At 36.5% G+C, this 14330-nt stretch overlaps 1 pseudogene; it reads right to left on the minus strand.

The window, feature by feature from the left end:
- Window positions 1–568: 568 nt before the first annotated feature.
- Window positions 569–11679, minus strand: LOC137644451 (piggyBac transposable element-derived protein 3-like; annotated as a pseudogene).
- Window positions 11680–14330: the final 2651 nt, after the last annotated feature.

The raw sequence follows: 14330 nt of genomic DNA on the forward strand, positions 1-14330 counted from the left end.
GATCTTTTGGGCCATAACGGTAAACTTTTTTGTTTATACTAATGTTGATTTTCCCATAAATCATATGATTATTGATGAATCACTTTTTTTGTTCAAATGTATAACAGAAACAGAGTTGCCGGTGCCGTTATAGTATGTGGCCTACCTTTCGAGTGTGGCCTACGGAATTTTGTCTCTGATATAGTATGTGGCCTACATACTGTTATTACGAATATTGATCATGTAAGTACACATGGATTACCCTCCGGGTAAGGACATGGCTTTTAGCATAGGTTAGGTGGGTTTTTTAAGTTAGCTTCTCCCGTCGTACTCGTAGGTAAGGACACAGCTTTTAGCATAGGTTAGGAGGGTTTTTTAAGTTAGCTTCTCCCGTCATACTCGTAGGCAAGGAAACTGTTCTTTTAAAATTGTATTGTTAGATATTAAACAATTGTGAAAAATAATTGATTTCATTACATATATATACAAACTCTTCCTAAGGTAGGACACATTCAAACCGGCTTAGGTAGGACACATTCAAACCGGGTAGGCCACATACTATAACAGATCCAAAAAGGTAGGCCACATACTATAACGGCACCGAGTTGCCTTTACAATCTAATTGATATAAGAAATACAATATACAATACAATACAATGGTAAAAAATACACAAAATATAATAAAACTTACTGATAATTGTGAAAATAGAAACATACACACACTTACTTACAAATCTTATGAAAGGAAGCAAAGCAATTCCTACTTTCAGTGAGTCATATGGCCACTTTGCACTCATCACACTTCCAGTGGGATCTGTGGATGTGGCCTGTAACAGAACAGTGTTTGCAGCTCTGCCTCATAGTGACATGCTTTGGCGTGTGTAGGGTAGTGACATTCTGACGTGTCTCTACACTTGGCAAAACTACCCGTTGACCCCTTTTTGGCAAAGAGAAATCTCTGGTGCTAAAAGAATTCTTGGTGATTTCAAAGTTTGATGTCTTGAAGCTTTTGAGCCAATTGGAGATATCCAGACAGAAGTCCTTGAGGGGCTTTGCGTTAGCATATAAAATCCAAGCGATGCAGATGATCAAATCAAGAAGGTAAGCAAAGAGCCTGATGTAATACCTCTTTGCTTTGAAGGAGGTCTTGTAGAGGTGGGTCAACATGTTACTTTTGTCAATGCCACCTGTGTGATTGTTGTACATCTGGATGATAGATGAGCAAGGAATGGGAACCTTTTTCTTGAGTGCCCTGTCGAACCGCTCCAATGTACCCATGGCCTTGACACCAACATCAGCAGACAACATTGTCACAATGCTGTTGTCCTTCCATCTTGCAACAAGGATGTCATCAGCCTTTGTGTCGATTTCTTGTTCATCTCCTTCACAGACTTCAGGGCAGGATGACCAACTCTGTTTTCCCTGGCAGTTCCCACATACTTGCATCCATACTGTGATCTCGGGTACTTGGCCAACCTTATAGTGGTAAAGTAGTTGTCTGCATAAACTGCTGAGTGACTGGAGTGCTTGATGGTCTTGACTAAGGCGACAACAAACTCTGAAGTCACAGACATGGCTTTCTGCTCTTCAGATTGTAGAGTATGGTGGCTCACAAAGGTTGTCTCCCCATGGTACATAAGAACATCGTGCATAAATCCATCCATGCTTGAGCGGCAGAACAACTTGTAGCCCCAGTTTTCAGGCTTCTTGGCTACATATAGGCAAAGGTTACCAGCCCTGGTGCCCTTATAGGCGACCATCACTTCATCAGTGGAGTGGATTGGAGTCTCAGGAACTTTCAGGAACTCTCTGGTGACCTTGGCGAAGGGGACTCTCACCTTTAAGAACCGATCTTGGGAGGCTGCTGCCTCGTCATTGTCGTTGAAGTGAAGGGAAGATCGAATTGACTTGAAGTGGTTCCTGGAAATGAAGTCTGCAACTTGAAGAATCCTGGTCTTCATGGCCCAGAAGTCGACTATGCTAGGGAGAGGAACCAGGCCCATGTACACGATGAGGCCAAGGAAAACCATGAGATCCTCTTCTGACATGTGGAAGTTGCTGCCTACATCATTCTGTCTTGTATACAGGTTGGATTGAAACACAATGTGTTCCCTTAATTCAGCTGTGAAGAACTGGGAGAAATATTCATAAGGTTCCCTCAAAAAGACTGGCTGTGGGTGAATGAAGTTAGGCAGGGTCTGGATATCAAAGTCGTCCTTTTTTCATTCATCAGCACGAGGCCTCTTAGGCTCAACCTTGGCTTCCTCTTCCCCAGGCATCTCCTGAGGGACAGCAACATTGACCTTGCGAGCTGAAACAAGAATAAAGTAACATTAGTGAAACAGTAAATGAATCATGTGTGCTTGTGTGTGTTCATGCATGTGAGCTTGTGTGTGTGCATGCATGTGTACATTTGTGTGCATGCACATGTGCATGTGTGTGTATGCATATGTGCTTGTGTGTGTGCATGTGGGTCTGCATGCATGTGTGCTTGCGTGTGTGTATGTGTGCTTGCATGTGTGCATGTGTATGTCAGTGAGTATGCAGGTAAACAAATAAGTTTTAAAAATACCTATTGTTTATAAACCATTTAAAGAACACCAAAATTCAAAGAACCGTTATAACAACGAGACTTTTAAAAACAATTTTTAAAACTCTCTTTCTCTCTCTCTCTCTCTCTCTCTCTCTCTCTCTCTCTCTCTCTCTCTCTCTCTCTCTCTCTCTCTCTCTCTCTCTCTCTCTCTCTCTCTCTCTCTCTTAAGTCGAGACTAAATCTGCAAAGAGTTGAAGAAAAACAAAAAGAAGAAGAAGAAGAAGAAGAAGAAGAAGAAGAAGAAGAAGAAGAAGAATGAACAGGATATATGTAAGGATGCAGAGGAAATCATTGATATAACTTATGATGCCATCCAACAGCATATACTGTATACTTACGAAGAAATAAATTATCAGATAGAAACAAATAATCAACCCAAGAGACTCTACCCGGACCTACATACTTTTAGGAAAGAGCAAGAACAAGAAAAAAAAAAAGAAAAGAAAGATATAGTCTGCCATTTGCTGAAAAGAGGGAATTGCAGATTTGGCGAAAGATGCTACTACAAGCATCCAAAGATATGCCATAATTATGAAATATATGGTAAATGTGCGTATTTAGACGGATGTGGAGACGAATGCAGAGATCTCCATCCAAAAATATGCAAAAGCCTAAATGAAGGAAAAGGATGTAAATTCAACAAAAAATGTCGATATATGCATCCTGCAACTATGAATGAAAGTAAAAAAACTCAGCAAACAGAAAAGAAAAATGCAAGCAAAAATGAAAAAAAAAGAAAAAAAAAAAAGCATGCCGAGTATATACCGCGCTATGCACAAAAGGCCCCAAGATATGATGCCTTTCAACCCAAATATGCACATTTAGAGCCCAACTACAAAGAATGCATCTATAATGCCAGGGGCTGGTGCAGATATGGGGATAATTGCAGGTATACACACAGAAATAAATATGAAGGCGAAAGAGCAAATATAATAGAAAAGTTGGATTTTTTAATGGCAGAATTCCTGGAAATGAAGAAAAGAACATCATATCAGAACAGGAAGGAAGCATGGGAAAATCCATATTACCAATATTAAATAATGGGGATGAAACACAAACCATAATAGTGGTGAATGCACAAGGTTTAGTCACGAGTAACTCTAAAAGGAAAATAGAGTTCTTAGAAGAAGTAACCCAAATTGAAAAAATAGATATATTAAATATAAGTGAAACATGGTATTCCCAAGAGACTGGCAGTGATGACCAGATAAAGGGTTTCCAAACATATAGATCAGACAGAACAAATAGGAATCAAGGGGGAACCGCAATATATGGAAGAGACATAAATCAAGGAAAAGTCTGTGAAAAATACAGCAACACAGAATGTGATTGATTGCGGTAGAATTTGAATTTGAAAAACTAGTGAATATTGTAGTTTACAGACCCCCAAATACTAAGGAGTTTGACATAATAATAGAAAAAATAGATGATATATGTAGAAACCATAAAGATTGGAATATACTCCTATCCGGAGATTTTAACTTTCCTTACGCGGATTGGAAAGAACGGATAGAAGAAAGTGGTTGTATATATACATATAAAAAAGAGAGTAATAGTAGCGCAGAAGATAAGAGGCAATTTGAAAAGCTTCAAGATATGCTATTAGAACATAATATGCAACAAATGAACCACATTCCAACAAGAAAGGAAAATGTCCTAGATCTAGTATTTGTGAATGAGGTGAATTATGTTAAAGAAATAATAGTGTATGACACGGGAATTTCAGACCACAAAGTCATAGAATTAATAGTCCATTCCAAAGCAAGTGATCGCAGTATTAATAAAAGCACAAAATGTTGGGAAGGATATGGAAAATATAATCTTTATAGTAAGAATATAAAATGGTCAGAAATAAATGAAGAACTGAATAAAGAATGGAAAAATGTATTCGTAAGTGATAATATACAGGTAAATACGGACATACTGTACAAAATACTGGAGAAAATTGTTGAAAAATATGTACCGAAAAAAAAAACAATAAACAAAAGACATGCATACCAAAAGGCAGAAGGATCTTATTTCAGAAAATTAGAAAGTGGAAGAAAAATCTTGCAAAAGAAAAAAATGTGTGGAAAATGAGGGAAATAAAATGTAAGATAGAAAATGCTGAGCAAAAGATTATACAATCGAAAGAAAATGAAAAAAGGGACTTAGAAGAAAGGACACTTCGAAATATAAAAAAAAAAACCCAAAGTACTTTACTTCTATGCAAAAAAGATGAATAAAGGGAGATTAGAAATCGGCCCTCTAAGAATTGAAGGACGGTTAACGAATGAAAAAAAGGAAATATGCAACATAATAGCAGAAAAATATAAGAGTGAGTTCACGCCAAGAATTGCGAATAAGAACAATGAAACAGAAATGAGAGAAGAAAATGTTGAATATCTAACGGATATAGATATTAATGAAGCAGATATTGTCAAGGCTATAAGCGAAATTAAAAATGGATCGGTAGCCGGACCAGATGGAGTTCCAGCGATTTTGTTAAAAATAACTGCACACACTATCGCGAAGCCGCTTGCAATACTGCTAAGGCAAAGTGTAGATATGAGCGAGATATATGTTAAACATAAATTAGCATATATAACCCCTATTTTCAAAAGTGGATCAAGACTAGAGGCAAGCAATTATAGACCTGTTAGTCTAACATCACATATTATGAAAGTGTATGAGAGGGTAATAAAAAAGAAAACAATGAATCATTTGGTTAAAAATAAATTGTTTAATATAGGTCAACACGGTTTTGTGCCCGGAAAAAGTACACAAACCCAACTGATAGCACACTATGAAAATATATACAAAAATATGATAAATGAAAAAGACACAGATGCGATCTATCTAGATTTTGCAAAAGCCTTTGACAAGGTAGACCACAATATATTAGAGAAAAAAATGAGAAAGCATAATATTGTGGGAAAGATAGGAAAATGGGTAAAAGAATTCCTGCAAAACAGAAAACAGATAATGGTTGCAAATGACGAGAAATCAGATGAAGCTCAGGTAATATCTGGCGTGCCACAAGGTACGGTATTAGCTGCACTGCTGTGATGTTAATAACTCCGTAGTGAGAAGTTTCGCCGATGACACAAGAATAAGTAGATAAATTACTTGTGATGTAGATAGGAACTCACTACAAAGAGATCTAAACAAAATATATGAATGGACGGAGACAAATAGGATAGTATTTAACTCTGATAAATTCGAATCAATAAATTATGGAAAAAGAGAAGGAATGGTATATGCATACAAGGGACCTAATAACGAGACAATCACAAACAAGGAAGCAATTAAAGACTAGTGTTAATCTCCTCGGGGCTGAGCCTTTCCGCCTTAGGCGGTGGAGGGATGTTTACGTTAAAAGTGAAGTCCGCCATCTTGGAGTGACCACGTTTGATGAACGGATTCGTAAAGCAAAACAAAGGATAACTGAATTTTTCAAAGGAATGTGAAAATTAAATGTTACAAATTTGCAAGCTTGATAAATTAATATTGAAAGCTACTCGTGATGGGGGAAAATTGTTTAATTAGAAAAACAACATATGTAACACAGGAATTTACTTGAAATTCAAACTGACCGGGCCCAACAAAGGAGACGATGCCCAGGTCACGGGACGTTAAACACTTTACTAAAATGAATGATATACGCAAAATATTGAAAGTTGAAATAACAGGTCGAGGTTGACACTGTTGTTGTGATGGTTTCACAATTACAGGTGCACTGAGGTAGCCGCAAATTTCAAAAAATAATTGGGAGCACGAGGCAACCACTTAATTATTAAAGTGCACTCTCGTAGAGGCTAAACAAAAATGAAATTTCCCACAAAAATATCCTCGCTAAAGGACAAAATAAAAAATATCCTCGTAAAGGACAAAAAACAAAATTCTCCTCGCTAAAGGAAATTAAATGGAACTACACACAGTAATTTATGTACACAAGAATTACGCGCCCTTTAGTTTGGGTTGCAAACAAGATCCGCCATCTCAGAACAAACATGTGGAATGAAGCGTACTAGGTGAAATTAAGTTTCTACGTTGCTTGAAAGAAGACTTAAAATTATGTTGCGCCAATTCGCTCTGTAGGACAAGGACACATGCTAGGTATACGGGAAACGTTAGTTAGAAAAGTTAAGGTTAGTTAGGGAAGGTAAACCAAGGTACAAAATATTACAAATTAGATGCTATATTAGCAAAATTAGTTGACAGAACGAGTACACCGATGCTCTAGTTGAGCAATAAACACGGTGTCTGAACAACAAAACCTTAGTTCAAGTAGCTTAGAACTTTCTGGCTATAAGTGGAACCCGCCACAACATGTGGGTGAACGGATTCGAGACAAAGCGAAGTTCCTACGACAAATTCTAGTCTTTCTGTAGAGAACATTCAAGCAACAAATTAACCTGGTTACTTAGTTCTTTCCTTAAGCACGTGGTCGGTACAAAAAGATCATAATGATTACAAATTTCTCTTCCCAATTAAAGTCTGGGCATTACACATTCGACAAACTGGCTGGTGTGTGTGGGTAAGTGATATAGCGAGTTACTGTATGCTTAATCAAGCTGATTAATTACGTTAATGCTTCATAGGTCAAAGGTAAAAGATCCGGTTCAAAGGACCACTCGTGTGGAGAATTTTTATCTAAATGTTTGAGTGGGAACTTAGTCCGGGAAAGTCTCCCTACGGCAGTTACACAAAGATCAACAGGGGAGGATAATGAGCACTTACATTCGGGGCACAAACACCCTACTAATAACTTTACTGCCACAGTTTACCAACCGTCACTCTTAAATACAAAAAGGGGAAATTTTACTCTCCTGAGGCCGGAGAACTCCACAAGTGAAATTAAAAGTAATTTATGGCCTACTCTAGCTTTGTCAGTTCTATAGTCATCTCACTCTTAGGTTCTGTTCCGACTCCACCCTAGTGACCCTAGTGAGATGCTGGATAGGTATCTTACGTTAATGTAATTCGACACAAAACCAAAAATGGGAACAGTGATGTAAAGTAAAGTTTAAAATTTAAAGATATGGATCTTTACCTTCGAAGCAGAAATATTAATACAAAGTTCCTCGCTGAAACCACTTCTAGACTTACTTAGGCTTACTCCTTTCAAATATCGGGTATTCTGTCCCGTGATCAAATATTCATAGTTTGCACATTGAAATAAATGAGGGAGCAAAAATACGAATATTGATTTATTTCACAAATTTACATTAAAAGAATCGGACATCTTAAAAGCACAAAATGGTATAAAAAAAGGAATGCAATGAAAAGCAATTCAAAATAATAAAAATGGTTGGTTAGACACGTGATCTGCAATAATCAATAATCAGAACTTAGGTTGGACACGTGGCCTATGTGACCCAGAGACTGTGCTAGTCTCAAAAACAAAAATGATATTGGGAAAAAATATATACACACAATCCCACCGCACACAGTACGAATTATGTAAAAGCCAGATTCCTTATCAAGTTAAAATTAGTCTAAGCTAAAAATGGAGGAATAATTAAGTGGCCATTTTTGTAGTACCTGCACTCCTTGGAAGGCTGTCCTTTGCCCTTTGGTGGCTGTTGGCCTGGTTGCACAAGTTGGCACTTTGCACTCTTGACTGACTCACCCCAAAAATTCTCACTTTGGCAATTAAGGTTTACCAGGCTCTTCTTTTCTCCGACCGGTAGGACTCCTCTATGAGTGGAGTTTTGGGAGAGGGGGTGAGGGTGAGCCAGAGGTGCACGGGTTCACTGACAGGCAGGTCAGTCGGTCACGGCAGCTTCCGAACGAATGGGGTGAGGTTAAAGTTGAGAGGGATCACCTTGCTTCACCTTTCCAGACAGGTAAGGGGCATGATGCGCAAGGTAACCCAGTTGAGGTGTCATATCGGGACTTTAGGACAGGGGAATATATTGTTGCAAAGAGTGCATAGGAGGCAGGATTCTGTACTAAATACTCTAGAGAAATCTTGCTGCTCTAAGGGAGTTTATGTATACTATAATCCTACCTATTTTGGCGTGCTAAAAATTAATAGTTACAATGAGAATTAGCAATTGGCTGGTGCGATGGGCATGCATCTTAAAATGAACAAACCTGTAAGGACAGTGAGAGGAGCTATCACCAACAACAACTGATGGTTTATTCAAACATGTGCGAGAATATAATACAAGGTGCGAACGGAAAAGTAGCATGCGCGCAGGTGCCAATCTGGCTTGAACTAACCGCCACATAATGTGTGTTTTTTTTCACACGTACAAATGCTTGAAAAACAAGTCAATAGAAATAGGTAGAAAAATGATAAATACATAAGATTGTAGCTCTGGGGGAGCGGAATAAATATATAGAGTGAGCCACTGTGTGGAAAAAAGAGAATTTAAATGAAATGGAGAATAAGATGAGAATGCTGGACGACGGAGGGAGCGATGTCCTTACAAACCTTAATAGGTATTGAGAAATAAAAGATGTATTAATTCAGCAGTATTGAAAATTATATTTAAATCAGTTTAGGAATTTAATCTCGACCTACGTAGTTTAAGCAAAGAACTAACATAGGCCGGGGTTACTAAGGCCCTTTGTTGTGCGTATCTATGCTGTGACGTCACAAGCATGGCGTACGCTACTGTCAAGTTTATTTAGTTTAGAATAGTCCTCCCGATGATTTGGTAAAGAAATTTTTATGTAGGGGAGGACGTTTAAGGGGTAGCTATAGTATTATTAAGAGAGAGCTAAAAATACGATTGAAAGAAGAAGAGTGAAGAAAACTCTACACACACACACACACACACACACACACACACACATATATATATATATATATATATGATTTTAGGTAAATTTCTCGAATGCAATTTCTCGAAAGTCAAATTCTCGAACTCAATAGCTCGAAAAATAATTTCTCGAACTATCATTTTCTCGAATCCCATATTTCTCGAAAACTGATATCTATTTTGTCAAGAAAATTGAATGGAAAAATTTTCATGTATTTCAAGGAAAAATATATCCTTTTGGGTTGACAAACACAAATGTTAAAAATTTATTGTAAATGAAGGAATGAAAAAATACAAAGGTTATAATTTTATTGCATGTATAAAAATATTATCATTTAGAATGAAATACAGTATTAAAATTTAATCAATCAAAATGAAATGTTGTATGCTACCCTTTGTAGATATTCTTCGACAGGCCTCTCTTCGTCTCTTTTCATTTTCTGATTTTCACTTCTCTCACTCATTTTCTTTCTACTTTGTTTCTCCATACTGTATTATTTTATCTATAAAAAAATAAAGTTAATATCTTTTATGACGCAAAAGTGTGATTACAAATAGGTACACAGTGTATCGTGCATTATACGTACGCCCGTACACACAGGGCATCAGGGAATGCTAATAGCCTCTTTATAAATTGGTCTTTGGCGCTTATGGGATACTTTCGATTGTGTTCGAGAAATTTACTTGTTTGTTTTCGAGTAATTGACATTCGAGAAAATGATAGTTCGAGAAATTAATTTTAGGTCAATTGAATTCGAGAAATTTACCTTCGCGCAATTGATTTCGAGAAATTTGCCTGACACCTATATATATATATATATATATACTGTATGTATATATATATATATATATATACAGTATATATATATATATATATGCACACACACACACACACACATATATATATATATATATATGCACACACACACATATATATATATATACAAATATATATATATATATATATATATTTATATATATATATATATATATAGCCTAGGCTATATGTAGATGTTGGGAATTTCGAACTGATCATTCGAAGGTCCCGCCATTTAACTCCACAAACGTTACGTTAAATTGAGGGAAGGATGGAAGATCTCGCGGGCGTTGAGACGAATGACTATGGTCTAATACGCGACGGTATTAGGGCCTAAAACTTAACCACCTGGTAGGGAAGGAGCGGGTGTTAAAGAAATTGAGTATTTGTAATTTATGAATCACGAATGTAACGTCATTTTACTATACCACGATGAAAATGTCTTATGTATATATTTAGAGCGAAGGACTCCCTAAGCTGGTAGATTACGGCAAATTATGGCCTTCAGCCAAATCATTAAACTCCCCCTTGTATTTAAAGTAAGACTTTAACAGTTTCTCAGTCTTGTGGTAGATAAAGAAGCTTTAACCAACCCCTTATAAATTAATAAGGTAAGAATTCCCTCCCCTCTGCCAAGGACACTTTAGTCAGCGCGGGAAATCGGAGTTTTCGTCGGAGCTGCAGGAGCTCCAATCGTCCTCTTTGCCTAATATCCCCAGAACAAGTAAGTTGTCTATATTGTTACGTCTCTGCTCCTTGTATAACCAGGTCGGTTTCCCCATAGTTTTTGTAAGTGTGATGTGAGTTTTGTATCTGTATATATTTCGGTGATCCTTGTGATTGGGGATCAGATTCATTCACTAAATTACGATAGAAAGCCTTGGTATGTGGTCTACCAAGGTATTTTGTTGAAATTGGGTGTATTTTGTTCTCCTTTTAAGTCCGATGTGGACTTAGTGTTCTGCGAGCACGTGTAATTGTTTCGAGTGAGATATTTCATTTATTAAGCAGTGTAAATGTTTTAATATGTTATTCCCTTTTCAAACAACTATTTTTGTAATAAAATTGTAAAGTGTAGCCGTATTTTGTTTGATTCCTGGACAGTTTTGGGAGACTTACCTCTTCAAGGTCTTGTTATCCGCCCTTAACATCGGGCTTAGAACTAATCATATAATTGTCGAAGTGAAAATCACGACAATATATATATATATATATATATATGTGTGTGTGTGTGTGTGTGTGTGTGTGTGTAAAGAATTTAGGTAATGGAAAACCAAAAACATGGTAATGTGTACATACATTATAAATCTATATCATATCTTAGGTCTCTGATTTCACCACACTCTTATCCAATGAAGACAAATTATATCTGGACTGGAGAGAGGGCAAATGCTTATTAGGCACATCCAACCTAACTTCAGTCCAAAATCAATCAATTGAAATGTTACCTACAGCTCTAGACCATTGCTTGCCTTCAGCCTCGACTAACCGTCAAAAACTTTAAGGTACAGGATTATTGATCGCTTTGATGACATGATATAAAGGCTAAATTTGTTTTTGTACTTTTTCTCCTCGTTTATTTTCCTTGGGAATTTCATTAACTACCTTATGTGAGGTTACAACTAGTTATTTATGGAAATAAGAACTCTATTTTCAAGGTTATATAGATAAATTTCTTTTTATTTATTCAGATAAAAAACGTAACAAAATTTTTCTCCAAATTTCAATTTCATAGCCTATTATTTTCTCAGCGTTGTATAAATGTACAGCTCAAATTAGAAACTAACAAAATGTTACTTTCGTAACACCACGCTAGCGTGGGAAAACAAGTGAGCAGTGTTGCAGTAGTCGACAGTTTAGCCACTAGCAAGTTTTTTCAACACCACCACTGCACCACGAGGCTGACACATGAATCATAGTCTGTACTGGGCTTAAATGAACAATACGCGATATGAAACGTTCAATACTCTGAGTGAACAAGGTAAAACGACAGTGGAGGTCCTGTAGAGAGTGGGGTTCCCCTGCTGTATAGGACCGGAAAAGCAGCCATCAAAGTAAGTAAGTTTTGATGTAACATCCTTATTTACGAAGGTTCCAGTTGACGATCTCTTGAAACTTTTATCCGCCAAACTAAGTAACCATGTTTTACTTTTATCTCCTGACAAAATCATTGAATTGATAAAATTATGTGTTAAAGATTGTAAATTTGGTTTTAATGGAAAGTATTACCTACAAAAGTCTGGAATGGCATTGGGTAATCCCTTATCCCCAGTAGGCCTACACAGTAACCTTTCACATGGAATTTTTCGAAGTTAAACTGTTACCAGCGATTTTGCCTAAAGGGGTTCTTTGGTTTCGTTATGTTGACGATATTTTTTGTTTGACCTACATATGAGAATTAATTTTTTTTTGAAAAGTTAAATAGTTTAGTATAGGCTACTCCATAAAATTCATTGTTGAAGAGGAAAATCATTGTAAATTGCCAGTTTTAGACATTTCGTTGCATAGAAATGATAGAGGCTTTGTTTTTTATATTTACAGGAAACCTACTAACGTTTGTTCCCACATTCATTATTAAAATCATCAAAGCAGTGTAAAAGTTTTTGTTTTTTCAAGTGTGTTTTTAAGGGCTTTAAGGATTTGCCGCCTCGAATTTACAGACACAGAATTTCATAGAATTAATGACATAGGAACTAGATTAAAATATCCTAACATTTTAATTGACAAGTCTCTACAAAAAGCTAAACATATATTTTATTCCGACAAGAATAAGGAGTCTTCTAAGAATGAGAATGTGCTGGCACTTCCATATAATGAACATTTTGCTATATCAAAGACTTATTGAAAATATTCAAAGTAAATTTAGTTTTTCAAAGTTCAGGAACAGTGTAGAAATAGTTGATTGGAGAATGGTAATTGCATTCGTGGGAAAATAGTCGAATTGACTTGTTAGTTCGTTCTTACTTTTTGTTCTTATTCTTGGTGTTTGTTTATGGACGGAAAGTAAACTGAATGATTGCCTATATCTTCTTATCCTAATTTTAAACAGTTGTTAGATAATTATCAGAGTTATATTGCATGCCTTAGTTTAGGTCATAATGAAAATTCTGGTGCAAAACCTAAAGTTAAATATGAAGGTAAAGACCGTAATTTCCAACAATCAAAGTTTTGTAATAGATCTACTGCTTGTAATGACTTTAATAAAGTTCAATTTACCAGTAAACCTTTATCTTCTGGTAGATGTAAATTTTGTAAAGAAACTGGTCATAACTCTTCTACATGTGCTAGGTTTGATACTTTGCAATCAAGGAAGAATAGAGATGAAGAACTAACTTTATGCATTAAATGCTTGAGTGATAGGCATTGGGCCTCGGAATGTCCGGGAAATAAATCATTGTTACCTTATAAATGTTTTTCTTGCAATAAATCTAAACATCATAGAGCAATGTGTCCTCATGCTATTAAGGATCTTGGTAAGAAATATTAAGTTGTCAATCAGGGTCTGAGATATTTGTTCCTTTTATTACCCTCAAAGTTGGTAGGGGTAAGAAATCTTTTAAATGTTGTTTTCTATTAGACACTGGAGCCCAGTTATTAATTGTTGATAGTAAATTAGGAGATTATTGTGGTTGTCGGGAATTTCGACCTGATCAATCAAAATTCTCGCCATTTGACTCCACCTACGATTGCGTCAAATTGGAGGGAGAGGAGAGAACTCGCGGGCGAATGAATGTCGTTCAAGACGAGAATGTTTAGAACCAAAAAGAGAAACTGCCTGGTAGGGGAGGCGTTGAGACTAAAGAAATGGTTCACTTTTAATTTAAGATTAAGAAATATAACGTCATTCTATTGTAACATGATAAAAAAATCCAATCTAGAAATTTAGGTTCAGAAAAAATTGCGGGAAAAAGGTGACATCGGAGGTTGCAGAGGCTCGCTCTGCCTCTTTGATCCAACGTCCCCAACCACAGTAAGTTCTTACAATTGTTCTCTCTCCCCACCCTAGTGTACCCAGGTCAGTTTCCATGTAGGTCTTGATAGAGTTATGTAAAGTTTGTATCTGTTAATATTTCATCGATCCTTGTGCCAGGGGATCAGTGTTATTGTGTAAAGTACGTCAAAAGGTCTCGCCGTCTCGGTAAGGCGTTTATCGAGATAACTTTATAAATGTTCAATTAATTTTGCT

The sequence above is a fragment of the Palaemon carinicauda genome, chromosome 7 (genome assembly GCF_036898095.1).
Source record: "Palaemon carinicauda isolate YSFRI2023 chromosome 7, ASM3689809v2, whole genome shotgun sequence".
Classification (NCBI taxonomy): domain Eukaryota; kingdom Metazoa; phylum Arthropoda; class Malacostraca; order Decapoda; family Palaemonidae; genus Palaemon; species Palaemon carinicauda.